This window comes from Podarcis melisellensis (genome assembly GCF_964234715.1).
Source record: "Podarcis melisellensis genome assembly, chromosome: 12".
Taxonomy (NCBI): domain Eukaryota; kingdom Metazoa; phylum Chordata; class Lepidosauria; order Squamata; family Lacertidae; genus Podarcis; species Podarcis melisellensis.
The window spans coordinates 15,940,919-15,954,095 of record NC_138544.1 but is presented as its reverse complement, the minus strand read 5'-3'; the positions used below and the strand labels follow the sequence as shown (position 1 = coordinate 15,954,095).

Here is a 13,177-nt window from a genome sequence, read left to right as displayed (position 1 = left end):
CAATTTATATACTGCTTAACTGCGGTGAGGAAACTCAAAGCTGTTAACGGAAAAGATAAAACCATAAAACGATCACCAATTATTATTTTTTACAACCAGAATAGACTGGACTAAAGCCATCTGTCATGGATACTTCAATTGAGAGTCCTGCATTGGCCGCGGGGCAGGGGTATGTGTGTTGGACTAGATAACCCTGTAACCCTGGCGGGTCCTTCCAAACTCTAAAATTCTGTGATTCTAAAACAAATTAATTCTCATGCAACTGAAAGCTATTCTCATTTTTTGAACCTTTCTGCCCACTATGCTTTAAGCAACAGTTTAACAGCTCTAGTCTGTGTGATGTTTTGCCTTAATTCCAGTACTTTTTCTCATTTGTGAGTTGTTGATACTGTTATTTTTTCATTGTTATTCGGCCATTTCTGTACATAAACTATAAATCAACCTTTTTCATTCTGAAAACTGCCCTGTGATCTTTGGATGAAGGGTGGTATAATAATAATAATAATAATAATAATAATAATAATAATAATAGTGACATACATGGTTTGCCCCCTCCTCATTTAATCCCCATAACAGCCCTGTGAGGTAGGTAGGTTAGGCTGAAAGGCAGAGACTGGCCCAAAGAAACCCAATAATTGAGGATTTGAACCCCTGAGCAGCCCAGGTATTAGTCCGTCACTCAAACCACCACTCCTCACTGCCTCTTTCTACCAACAATCTTTCTTTCTACAAATTTTCTAGGTAGGTTTGTCTAAGTGGGAACGCCTTCAGCAGACGCCGGAAAGAACACAGCGAAGACACCTGTTTAATATCAAGAGGCAGGGAGTTCCAAAGTCTCGACTACGCCACGCTAAATGATTTGATTTCTTAATTATTATTATTTTAACAGCTGCATGGCAGGTAGCCTGTGGCGGCTGTAAAAGTGCTGATTTGGCCGATTGAAGGGGTCAAGCGGGCACCTATGGGGCAAGGGCATCTTAATCCCACCCTCCTCACCGCTGGGCAACCAAGCCTGGCAAGCTGTCAAACAGGGCCTACACCAGGGGTCAGCAAACATTTTCAGCAGGGGGCCGGTCCACTGTTCCTCAGATCTTGTGGGGGCCGGACTATATTTTTTGGGGGGAGGGGATGAACGGATTCCTATGCCCCACAAATAATCCACAGATGCATTTTAAATATAACAATAACAATAACAACAATAATAATAATATATACCCCGCCCTTCTGGCTGGGCTTCCCCAGCCACTCTGGGCGGCTTCCCAATAAATATTAAAATACTGTAATACATCAAACATTAAAAGCTTCCCTAAACACGGCTGCCTTCAGATGTCTTCTAAAAGTCAGGTAGTTGTTGTTCTCTTTGACATATGGTGGGAGGGCGTTCCACAGAGTGGGCGCCACCACCGAGAAGGCCCTCTGCCTGGTTCCCTGTAACTTGGCTTCTCGCAGTGAGGCCCTCGGTGCTGGACCTCAGTGTCCGGGTAGAACGATGGGGGTGGAGGCGCTCCTTCAGATATAATGGATCGAGGCCGTTTAGGGCTTTAAAAGGGCACATTCTACTCATGTAAAAACATGCTGATTCCTGGACCGTCTGCGGGCTGGATTTAGAAGGTGATTGGGTCAGATCCGGCCCCCGGGCCTTAGTTTGCCTACGCACGGCCTACACCCTCGGGACTGGTTCCTTGTCAGGAAGAAGACTGGTAGGTGAGGTGCGGTGGAGGGCAGGCTGCGATTGGTGGGGCTCCGTCCCTGTCTTCCTTTGGGACAGCCTTCACTGCAGGTAAACCCACTGGGCCCCCCAAGACAGGGGCCCCTCAAACCTGGAGTCAACCCTGAGGAGGCAGGCATAGGGTGATCGCAAAAAGAAGCCATGGGGCGTCAGGATGTGAAGGGAATGAAGGGAGAGGGGAACGGTTAATCATTAATATTATCTACACATAGTAAATTCCTGCACTCTGCTAGGATGGTCAAAACAGCCCAAAATTGCAGTTGCTTGCAAAAGTCTAAATCAGACAGGTCAGGAGGTCGTTTTCTGCCTAACCAGCTACTTGAAACTGCTGATGCTAGCTACAGGTCAGAAGGTCGCTTCCTGCCTAGCCAGAAAACTGCTGTTAACCGAGAAAACCACTAGCAAGATGTTTCCTACTTTACTTCTGCTTAGTAATGCAAGAATAAGAAGAGATACGAAGGGAATGCTTAGCTAGCAAAAGAAGACACGTGTACAAGGAGGTGGGAGGGAGTGCTTGGCTTAGCAGAAAGACAGGAATGTTTAGCAAGCAATAAAATGTGTTAAGCAAGCAATATTTGCTAGCCGATTGGGGAAGTCTGGGGGTATAAGAAAGTCTGCTGAAGTGTCTTGCTTTACAGCCAGTATTTCTAGGAACTAACTAGCAGGCTGTCTCTGAGTACAGACCTTGACTCTGTGCTCAGATCTCAATAAACTCTTTTTCTCCAAAGAAGATTTTGCTTTCCTGGTACTTTTGTTCCCTCCGAGGTCCAGGGGATGGCGTGGCTAATGGATCCCTAGGTAAAAAAGGCTTCATTTCTTTGGGGGCTCGTCCGGGATCAGCCCCCTCCCCAAATACGGACCGGAGGGCCAGGCTCAACCAAGGTGAACAGCTCCAATCGGCGTTCGCATTTCCGGTGCACACCCTGCCAGTTTGTAGGGGGAGATTGCCACACCGTCCTGGAGCGGAGACATCTAGTTGAGGGAGAACAAGAGGACAGAACGGCGCCGAGGGGACAGGTCCGCAGCGGAGAAAGGTAAGCCCGAAGGAAAGGGCTAGGGGCCCGAGGGAAAGGGCTAGGGGCCCGAGGGAAAGGGCCAGAGGCCTGATCAGCCTCACCTGGTAGTTGGCAGTAGAGTGCCCGGCAGTAAGAATGCCACCAGGAAAGGAATTGGTAAAGGTTTGGGAAAGGGAATGGGGCAGAGGGAATTGAGTGTTTTGTTGACATGTTGTGTGTCAGATACTCCAGTGGATGAATTGTTGAATGAGGGCCAAGGCTTAGTGTCCCCTTGGCCGAGCGATTGTAGGGTTGTGCATTTTCTGACAAACTGTAGCATGTGACATGTTGAAATTAAGTTATTTTGGTGTGTTTTGTGTATTGCGTGCTGAAGTTATTTTGGTGTGTTTTGTGTATTGCATGCTGAAGTTATTTTGGTGTGTTTAGTGTGTTGAAATTATATTGGTGTGTTTTGTATGTTGTATGTTGCATGTCAAGATACTCCAGTGACTGAATTGTCAAGTGTGGGCCAGGGCTTAGTGTCCCCTTGGCCGAGCAATTGTAGGTCTGTTGTGTGTGAAGTGTGAGAGAATTTTTACTGTGAATAGTAGCGAAGGATCTGGAAGAAATGGGTTCTGGCCAAAGTAAAAGTACCCCTTTGAAATGCTTTTGGGGATTCAAGCTAATGAGAGGGGAGGACGAGGACATTGTGTAAATTAGATTGGCCCACCCCAAAATAACAAATTGGCCGTCCACTGGGACCCTTGATTTGCAACTCATTAATCCATTATATCAGAACATTTTGAATGTCCACCCTGATCAAATCCCCTACATTTCCACATGGAAGACCAATATGGAAAAGAACCCCCCCCTCCTGGCTGAAGTCATGCTGCCAAAAGGTCTCAGGCAGCAGTATCTGCTCAGTCAGGAAAACAGGAGGACAACCCCCCAGTCCTCCAGGATTCAGAGAAGGAAGAAGATAAAGTTTTAATGCCCCCACCGCCTTATGCCCCGGCAACAGCCCTGGCACCACCCCCGCCACAGGGAACAGATGGCCCAGCCCCAATCCCGTGGACAAAAGAGTGGGGAAAGCAGTGAAAAGAGTGACCCTCCATAGGGCACATAAAGCACAGGAGAAGGGCGCGGCCAGAGTGATGCCTCTCCATAGAGTGTATGACCCTCTGGCCCCCGCGGGACCTGATGGGGTGGTGCCCAATAGAACTCATACAGTTCAACATGTCCCTTCTCTAGTGCAGATGTTTGTAATTGGAGGAACCAAAAACCCTTCATTTGAGGAAAACCCTGCCAAAATCATTAAGCTGTTTGAGGGAATTTTTTTTAAACATACAACCCCACTTTTTATGATGTGTAATATTTGATGGATGCCCTGCTAACTACAGAAGAGGCTAGGCAAATTCATGCTGAAGTCCGAGCACACATGAGAGCGCAGGGGGCAGGAGATCAAGCTGTTGCAGCAGGATATCCTGAAAATACACTGAATTGGGATTATCAGATCACTGAAGGGCAAAATACTCTCACCATTTATTGCCAGAATGTCTTAAATGGCATGAGGAGGGCAGCCAGAAAACTCACCAACTTCGTGGAGGCCAGAGAAATAGTACAAGGAACAGAGGAGGCCCCTGGAGCCTACTTAAAGAGGCTGAAGGAAGCCTACCGCCAGTATACTCCTGTGGACCCAGATGAGGCTGCCAATGCCCCTATCATAAAAACTGCTTTTGTAGCCCAGGCAGCGCCCGATATTTGCCGAAAAATCCAGATGGGCCACACCCTGAAATGGATGTTAGAAAATAGCCCAAACCACTTATAATCAGAGAGGAAAAGAGACCCAGAAGAAAAAGAAGTACCAGGCAAAGAAGTTGATGGCCCTGAAGACGGGAGGTCCACCGTTAGAAGAAGAGGAGGGCGAGGCCGCTTAGGAAAGAATCAGCGTGCCATCTGCCGAAAGGCACCTATTTCCTCTCCCAGGCTAAAATGAGGAAATGTCAGATGCTACTACTACATCCGCGTTAAAAATTCCAAGTCACCAGAGCCCTGAGCCTGGCAAAGGGACAGAAGATAAACATTTATACAGATTCTAAGTATGCATTCCTGACTTTACATGCCCATGGAGCCTTATGGAAAGAAAGAGGTTTGCTTACCTCCAGAGGAAGCCAGGTGGCCCACCCACAAGCTTTATTGAACCTTCTGGATGCTGTATGGGAGCCCGATGCAGTGGCAGTTATCCATTGTTATGGACACAAGACTGGACCAGGAGAAGTGGCCAGAGGAAACCGATTGGCAGACAGAGTGGCCAAGGAAGCAGCCCAAGAACTGGCCCCCGCCTCGGTTATTGGAGCACTGGTCCCAGAAGAAATTTTAAGCACCACTGACATGCCAGCTTACACGAAGCAGGAAAGGGACACTGCAGATGCTCAGGAGCTGACATTGTCCAAAGAAGGATGGTACCTTACCCCTGATGACAGGATATGGATTCCAGAGTCCCTTTCTCGGCAGATTACTCAGAGATACCATGATTCAACCCACATAGGACCAGATGCTACAACCAAGCAGCTGGAGAAATGCTTCTATACAGCCCACCTCTACCAACTGGCAGCCCAGATCTCCAGGAAATGCCTGCTGTGTCAAAAGAATAATCCCAGAGCCGGACCACTGGCTCCCCCAGGGATTCAGCACAGTAGAACGGCACCTATGGAAGATCTTGTCGTGGACTTTACTGAATTACCCCGTTGTGGACTACACCGCTACCTGCTGGTGGCAGTGTGCACCTACACCGGAGGGCCGAAGCATGGCCAACAAAGACTGAAAAGGCATTTGAAGTAACCAGGTGCCTGCTTAGGGAAATCATCCCTCGCTATGGATTGCCAAGGTCCATAGGATCTGACAATGGACCAGCATTTGTTCATGCAGTCCTACAGGGACTGGCAAAAGCGCTCCAGATCAACTGGAAGCTGCATACTGCTTATAGACCCCAGAGTTCTGGAAAGGTAGAGAGAATGAACAGGACTTTAAAGAATCAGCTATCCAAGCTGACGCAAGAAACAGGGTCTAATTGGGTGTCCATGTTGCCCTTGCCTTTGCTTAGAGTCTGTAGCCTCCCATTGAAACGTATTCACTTGTCACCCTTTTGAAGTGATGTTTGGGAGACCGGTTCCTTATGTGTGCATGCTTTCACCTATCCCTGCTCAAGATGTGGAATTGAACAATTATGTACAGTCTCTCTCTCGAGATTTTCTCTCTCAACCCAGGCCCGAACTTCTTGCATGACCAGTTTGAGCCAGGTGACGTGGTGTGGATGAGACCGGTCCCAGGCACCACTGCCGCCGTGCTGGAAGGGCCCATCTGCTCTCCACACCCACAGCTGTGAAGGTCGCTGGCACCACCCCTTGGGTCCACCACATAAGAAAGCTGCTTCAGATTGGACTGTGTCTCAGCATCCTGAAGATCCCCTCCAGTGACGACCGCCTTGCTGATATCTCTATGCACGGTGAAGAATTGGATGGGAGGGGCGCCCGCAGGCAGCGCCCCCAACGTAGACATTTGTTCTCCAGCCAATTTAGAGGCACCACCAGGACTTTTTTTATTGGTACCAGAACTCACTCCAGACGATGTGGAACCACGTTACACCCTTGATGAACAGCAGTGGACCAGCCAAGAAGGAGCAACGCTCCAGGAAGGACCGGACAGCCGTGTTTTTGTGCCCCAACATCTGGCCAGCACAATTGTAAAGAATTACCACGAGCCCACCCATTTGGGAGGCCCAGCTGCTAAGGCGCACCTTGGGAGAATATTCTATATCCCAAAATGTGCCCTGTGCGCCAACCAAGAGACTGAGAACTATCGCCCTTTGAACTTCTATATGGCAGGCCAACCCCTTTCGTCCGAGGCATCCCCGCCGGTTTGGGCAGATGGGAGATCACATCACCCAAGAACAAGTGCAATCCCTGTGTTTGTTGTGTGTGTTTGCTCTCTTTCCAGGTATTCCCTCAAGCGTACACCTGCAGTCCCGTGGCAGTCTCGCTGAGTCGGTTCACCAGTCCCTCTGAGTGACAGCGTCTGGCGACCCCCTCATCCCCAACTGCAGTGAAAGTAGTCGAGGTGATCCCCTGGGTACATCACACGCATCTGAAGAAGGGTGTCTGGACTTGCAAAAGAAATCCCGCTGACCCTCTGAAGTTGATCATCACCTTGTGTCTGACGCTACCAGGAAAAAGCGTTAGGCCACGGGCAACGAGATCCTGCGACTAATCATCACAAGGACAGTTACAAAGACTTTCTCTTTTCTCTCTTATTTTCTTTATTGACTTGCTCTATGTCTTATTGCCCTGACCCTACCGAACCATACCAACCCTATTGGCCTGCTGGCCTCTGCTACGACTGGTTCGTCTTGCCGGTGGTAAGAGATGGCGTGCTCCTTGGCTATTGGCAACTGGGGTTTGATGAGGTTACCATATTAAGACATCCCACTACCCCGTTGTGGCTCCTCTTCCACACCACTGTCCAGCACATGTGGATAGTGCTCATACGGGAAGTTGCAGAGACGTTCGAAATCTATCGAGTTCTGGACTGCTCTTGCTGCTGTGGGAGGGTAGTCAACTGTTATCCGGGGGGTAGAGCACTGTACCAACCTGATCTAGCGGACCAGGTTCTAATCTTAATGCAGGCGATTGATGAGACGGAACCTATCTTAATGCAAGTACCGCAGGGGTGGGAGCCTTAGCCAGGTGTGCATTGAAATTACTAAACAAGTGCCAGTAAGAATTGCCACCCCAGGATTTCAGCTTCCATATGCTCTGGTCACTAGGGAGGCAGCACGAGAGTTCAATCCACCCAACAGGGCTAATAGAAAAATTGACCCACATAGTGGGAGCATCAGCTCACCGGTGGGCTCTCATCCTTGAGGCTCAACAGGTAGTCGGGCACAAATATCAGTGGGCTCTTCAACAATGAGCACACCCCCTGAATATTGGTGGGAGGAACCATGGAGATATTGGGTTTGGTGGGTAGGAGTGATATGTACCGCCCTTGTCGTATGGATGCTCTCGTATTTCTGTTGGCATGAACGGTATCGTATTTGTGGGGAGAATAGGCCCAATAATGCTTCTATTGCTTTTCTGCTTCTGTATACCCTGCTTATTGCAATGCTTGCAGCAAATGATGCAAAGACTCCTGTCACGGAAGCTAGGACCCACAGTCATCGCTGTGATGAGGGAGTATAGGCCCATACCCCAGAACGAACCTAAGTATTAGGTTGTTCAGAAGAAGAGGAGGGAGTGAAGGGAGAGGGGAACGGTTAATCATTAATATTATCTACACATAGTAAATTCCTGCACTCTGCTAGGATGGTCAAAACAGCCCAAAATTGCAGTTGCTTGCAAAAGTCTAAATCAGACAGGTCAGGAGGTCGTTTTCTGCCTAACCAGCTACTTGAAACTGCTGATGCTAGCTACAGGTCAGAAGGTCGCTTCCTGCCTAGCCAGAAAACTGCTGTTAACCGAGAAAACCACTAGCAAGATGTTTCCTACTTTACTTCTGCTTAGTAATGCAAGAATAAGAAGAGATACGAAGGGAATGCTTAGCTAGCAAAAGAAGACACGTGTACAAGGAGGTGGGAGGGAGTGCTTGGCTTAGCAGAAAGACAGGAATGTTTAGCAAGCAATAAAATGTGTTAAGCAAGCAATATTTGCTAGCCGATTGGGGAAGTCTGGGGGTATAAGAAAGTCTGCTGAAGTGTCTTGCTTTACAGCCAGTATTTCTAGGAACTAACTAGCAGGCTGTCTCTGAGTACAGACCTTGACTCTGTGCTCAGATCTCAATAAACTCTTTTTCTCCAAAGAAGATTTTGCTTTCCTGGTACTTTTGTTCCCTCCGAGGTCCAGGGGATGGCGTGGCTAATGGATCCCTAGGTAAAAAAGGCTTCAGGAACACTGCAGTCATTTTCTGCCAGTAAATTTCCCGAGATGAATAAGCCTTCAATTAGCAATTTCCTGCAATTAGCCGCTCCTTCCTGCACACTTGCCACCCCAGTTATTCCACCCGCAATTCTTCTCCAGTCGAGGCAGAAGGAAGAAGCCGTCCATCATCTTGATTCACTCGATCCATGTTGAACTTGCAGGTGCAATTGCAGGCGACGTCAATTGCCCCGTGAGCTTCACTTTTGCTGCCAAAAGGGAGAAGGAAAGGCCCTTTTGAAGGCGTTTTCTTTTCACGAGCGAGAGAGCGAAGCAAAGTAGGCAGTAACTACCGTATTTTTCGCTCTATAAGACGCACCGGACCACAAGACGCACCTAGTTTTTGGAGGAGGAAAGCAAGAAAAAAAATATTCTGAATCTCAGAAGCCAGAACAGCAAGAGAGATCGCTGCGCAGTGAAAGCAGCTATCCCTCTTCCTGTTCTGGCTTCTGGGATAGCTGCGCAGCCTGCATTCGCTCCATAAGACACACACACACATTTCCCCTTACTTTTTAGGAGGGAAAAAGTGAGTCTTATAGAGCAAAAAATACGGTATGTTACCCACCCCGAACCCTGTTCCCCCATGCGTATAAAACGTACACATTTCAAATTGTTGCAGATATAGTGTATCCCTTCCTTTCATTGAGACTGGAGCGCATGATGTGTTGTTTTATCGTTTTTAAGATCATGAGGATGTTTGGAATATATGCAGCGGCAAATAAGTTATTTTTAAATGTAAGACAAACAAACAAGGAACATTATGGTTTGTGCACCACCATTACGTTGGACAGGAATGTCCTAATACTGTGTTCCATAGTATATGGAACATAGTATATGACAAGCTTAAAAAAATGTTTAAGTATAACTTTATAAAAAATACAGAAGCTTTTCTACTAGGGATAAGGGACACAGGTACAGCAAGAGAAGATCAGAAAATATTCCTCTATGCCACAGGAAAGGCAAGGATCCTAATTGCTAAAAACAGGAAAAAAGAAATTGTGACAACAAAAAAGGAATCGCAAGACAAACTGCTAGAGTATATTGAACTGAGGCAATTAGAGATCACAATAGGCAAGAATTTCAAAAAGCATGGGGAAAATGAAGAGAATACTTCACGAAACAGTGCCCTAAAATTCATACTTGGACTTGTTTCGATTAATGTCTGCAGGAGACTTTGTGGATATTTAAGCTTATAAGAAGTAAATAATGAGGCCAGATACAGGATAAAGGAAGTCTTTTATTTGGTTGTTTGTAATGTTGTATGTTATGCTTATTGTTTATGTTCGTGTTTAATGAGGGTGGATTTCTGTATTGGGGGGTGGGGTGCGGTTATGTTATGTTGTAAATAAAATTTCCAATAAAAAAGAGGAATGTCCTAATGCATAGGGAGATGGATAATTAAGGTGATCATTAAAATAATAATAATAATAATAATAATAATAATAATAATAATAATAATAATATCTATACCCTGCCCATCTGGCTGGGTTTCCCCAGCCACTCTGGGCAGCTTCCAACAAAATATTAAAATACAATAGTCCTTCAGATATTAAAAGCTTCCTTAAACACATGTCTTCAAATGTCTCCTAAAAGTCTGGTAGTTGTTTTTTCCTTTGACATCTGGTGGGAGGGTGTTCCACAGGGCGGGCGTCACTACCGAAAAGGCCCTCTGCCATTGAAGTCAAAGATCTGCCATCCCAAATGCTTGCAGCGCAGGTCTAAGCACGTTTCCCCCCCAGAAGTCCCACTCTGTTCAGCCATGCTTGTTTTTTTTTTATGCTTGTTCTTTTTTTTCTATTATTTTCATTAAATTTTCTGTTTTACATGTTATAATGGTTGTTCCACTGAATTGAAATTTCAGCCTTCACGACAGGAAAACGGCCAAGTGAACAGCTATTTTCATGGAGGAGGGTCAAGATATTAACTGATATGCATGAAATTTCAGATATAGCTATATAATCCCTAGTATAGTAAGATAAGACCTTTGGAGAAGGCATTTTAAAAAACACGTTTTTTATGACCCGCACTACTATACACTCTTACTTGAGAGCAAGACCCGTCAAATTCAACAGGGATTACTTCTGGACTGCTAATAAATTATAGTCTTCTTATATTTAACACTGTTTATACTTGCTCTGTATTTTAAAATGAACTCAACATCATATACTCCAGTAGCCAAAGGTGACTTCTGCCCCCTATATTAATTTTCAAAATTAAGCAGATCTTTGCCCGTATCTGTTTGCACCAAATAATTTCTTCTGCTTTTCGGTGGGAGATTAAGAAGTTGTGCAGGGCAGTACACGAACTGAAACGCCATCCTCTTTTGAAATCTGCAGTTCTCCAGATTTTACAGCATAGTTCTCCGCTCAAACAATGCATACAAAAAATACTAGGATAAAGGGTGTGTTTACAGCATACAAAGCACTTCATATCAGAGGAGATTGCTGTGCAAGTGTGTGTATGTTAGCAAGGTTGCGCACAAAATTGTGTGTATCAGAAGAGCCTCGCACTAAAATGCTGGTGAGTTTTCACAAGGACTTGCCTGGTCTTTGTGTCGAAAAGAACTGGAGTCAGCAGGATTATATGCAGCGGTGAGTTGTTGTTGTTTTATCAGTGCTGGAGACAAAGCGTGCCTGGAAGCACCGTCAAACGGAGAGTGCGTTCTGATTTCCTCTGTGCTCCGAAAGGAAAGGATTAGTGGGGAAGTCTGGTAGAAAACAGAAATCCAGAATGGAAATCCCAACAAAATTAGCAGCTGCTTTTGTGCTGCTTCACAAAACACATACACTTTCCTAGGTACTACGGTTACAGTAAAGTAAAGGTAAAGGGACCCCTGAACATTAGGTCCAGTCATGACCAACTCTGGGGTTGCGGCGCTTATCTCACTTTATTGGCCGAGGGAGCCGGCATACAGCTTCCGGGTCATGTGGCCAGCATGACTAAGCCGCTTCTGGCGAACCAGAGCAGCGCACGGAAACGCCGTTTACCTTCCCGCCAGAGTGGTACCTATTTATCTACTTGCACTTTGACGTGGTTTCGAACGGCTAGGTGGGCAGGAGCTGGGACTTAGCAACGGGAGCTGACCCCGTCGTGGGGATTTGAACCGCCAACCTTCTGATCAGCAAGTCCTAGGCTCTGTGGTTTAATCCACAGCACCACCCGTGTCCCTTATGGTTACAGTACCAGCTTACAAATTTCAGAGGCTCACATGCTGCTCATTGTAGGGCCTTGGACAGGGTTGATATTGAAGCAGAATCTTTCCTATCATGAGAAAACATGGCTTTTGCTTGGAAGAAATGTCAGCAATGGCAGAACTCCGTTGGGTCTTAATGTTGCCAGACCCGAGAAAGGAGGCACCTTTTATCACATGTGGTGGACATGCAAGGTGGTAAAAGCATTCTGGGAAATGATATATAATGAACTGGAAAAAATGTTTAAAATAACTTCTTCAAAAAACAACAACCCAGAAGCCTTTCTTTTAGGAATTTTAGGTGCCAAAAGCCCAAGGGAGCAGAAAGGACTATTTATGTATGCGACTACGGCTGCACGGATGCTATTAGCCCAGAGATTGAAACAAGATAAAGTCCCTACCAGAAAAGAAAGGCAGACCAAGTTGATGGACTATGCCAAAATGGCAAAAATGACCAGAAGGTTCAGAAATCAGGAAGACCAAAACTTTAATAAGGAATGGGGGAAATTTATAATTTACAGTGGTGCCTCGCAAGACGAAAAGAATCCGTTCCGCGATTCTCTTCGTCTAGCGGTTTTTTCATCTTGCGAAGCAAGCCCATTGACAGCTTAGCGGATTAGCGCTACAGCGGTCTAGCGGCTTCTAGCGATCAGCTGTTAAGCGGCTTATCAGCGGATCAGCTGTTAAGCGGATTAGCGGCTTAGGAAAAGGGGGGGAGCGAAAAAACCCCGCGGGGACTCGCAAGATTTTTTTCGTCTTGCAAAGCAACCCCATAGGGAAATTCGTTTTGCGAAGCGCCTCCAAAACGTAAAACCCTTTCGTCTAGCGGGTTTTCCGTCTTGCGAGGCGTTCGTCTTGCGGGGCACCACTGTATCTCAAAAAACATTGTAAACAGTGAAAATCGTTAGTGGGACTGGAATAACACTTGTGTAATGGTTCTAGGGGTTGCTCGTGCGTAAGTCGTCGCCACACCTGGCTGGGTTACCTGGGTGAACCCTTTCTGTCCGGACAGCCTTTCACCCGTGGCTGTCTCAATCGCTGGCAGAATCCGTCAGTGGGCGTTTCTTGAACTTCTTCCAGCAAAGAAGTTCTTTGACGCCAAGTCTCCTCCTACTCTCCCTGCGCGGAAGTCTTCTGCGCAGGGAGGGTGTGGGCAGCGGCGTACCCGTGCTCTCTCCGCTGGTCTCCGGTGAAGAGTCCTGGAGCCTCCTCTCCGATTCCCCCATCTGCCCCCCTTCTCCACTGGTGTTACACTGATTTCCTTCCCCAGCAGATGGGCTGCCTCTCTCCCTAC

General features: G+C 46.8%; 1 long non-coding RNA gene across 1 annotated transcript; it reads left to right on the top strand.

The window, feature by feature from the left end:
- The first annotated feature begins 1,905 nt into the window (after nucleotides 1-1,905).
- LOC309353666 lies at nucleotides 1,906-8,580 on the top strand. The gene is made up of 2 exons (XR_014161989.1): nucleotides 1,906-2,763; nucleotides 6,721-8,580. It is a non-coding gene; the product is annotated as an uncharacterized lncRNA (long non-coding RNA).
- Nucleotides 8,581-13,177: the final 4,597 nt, after the last annotated feature.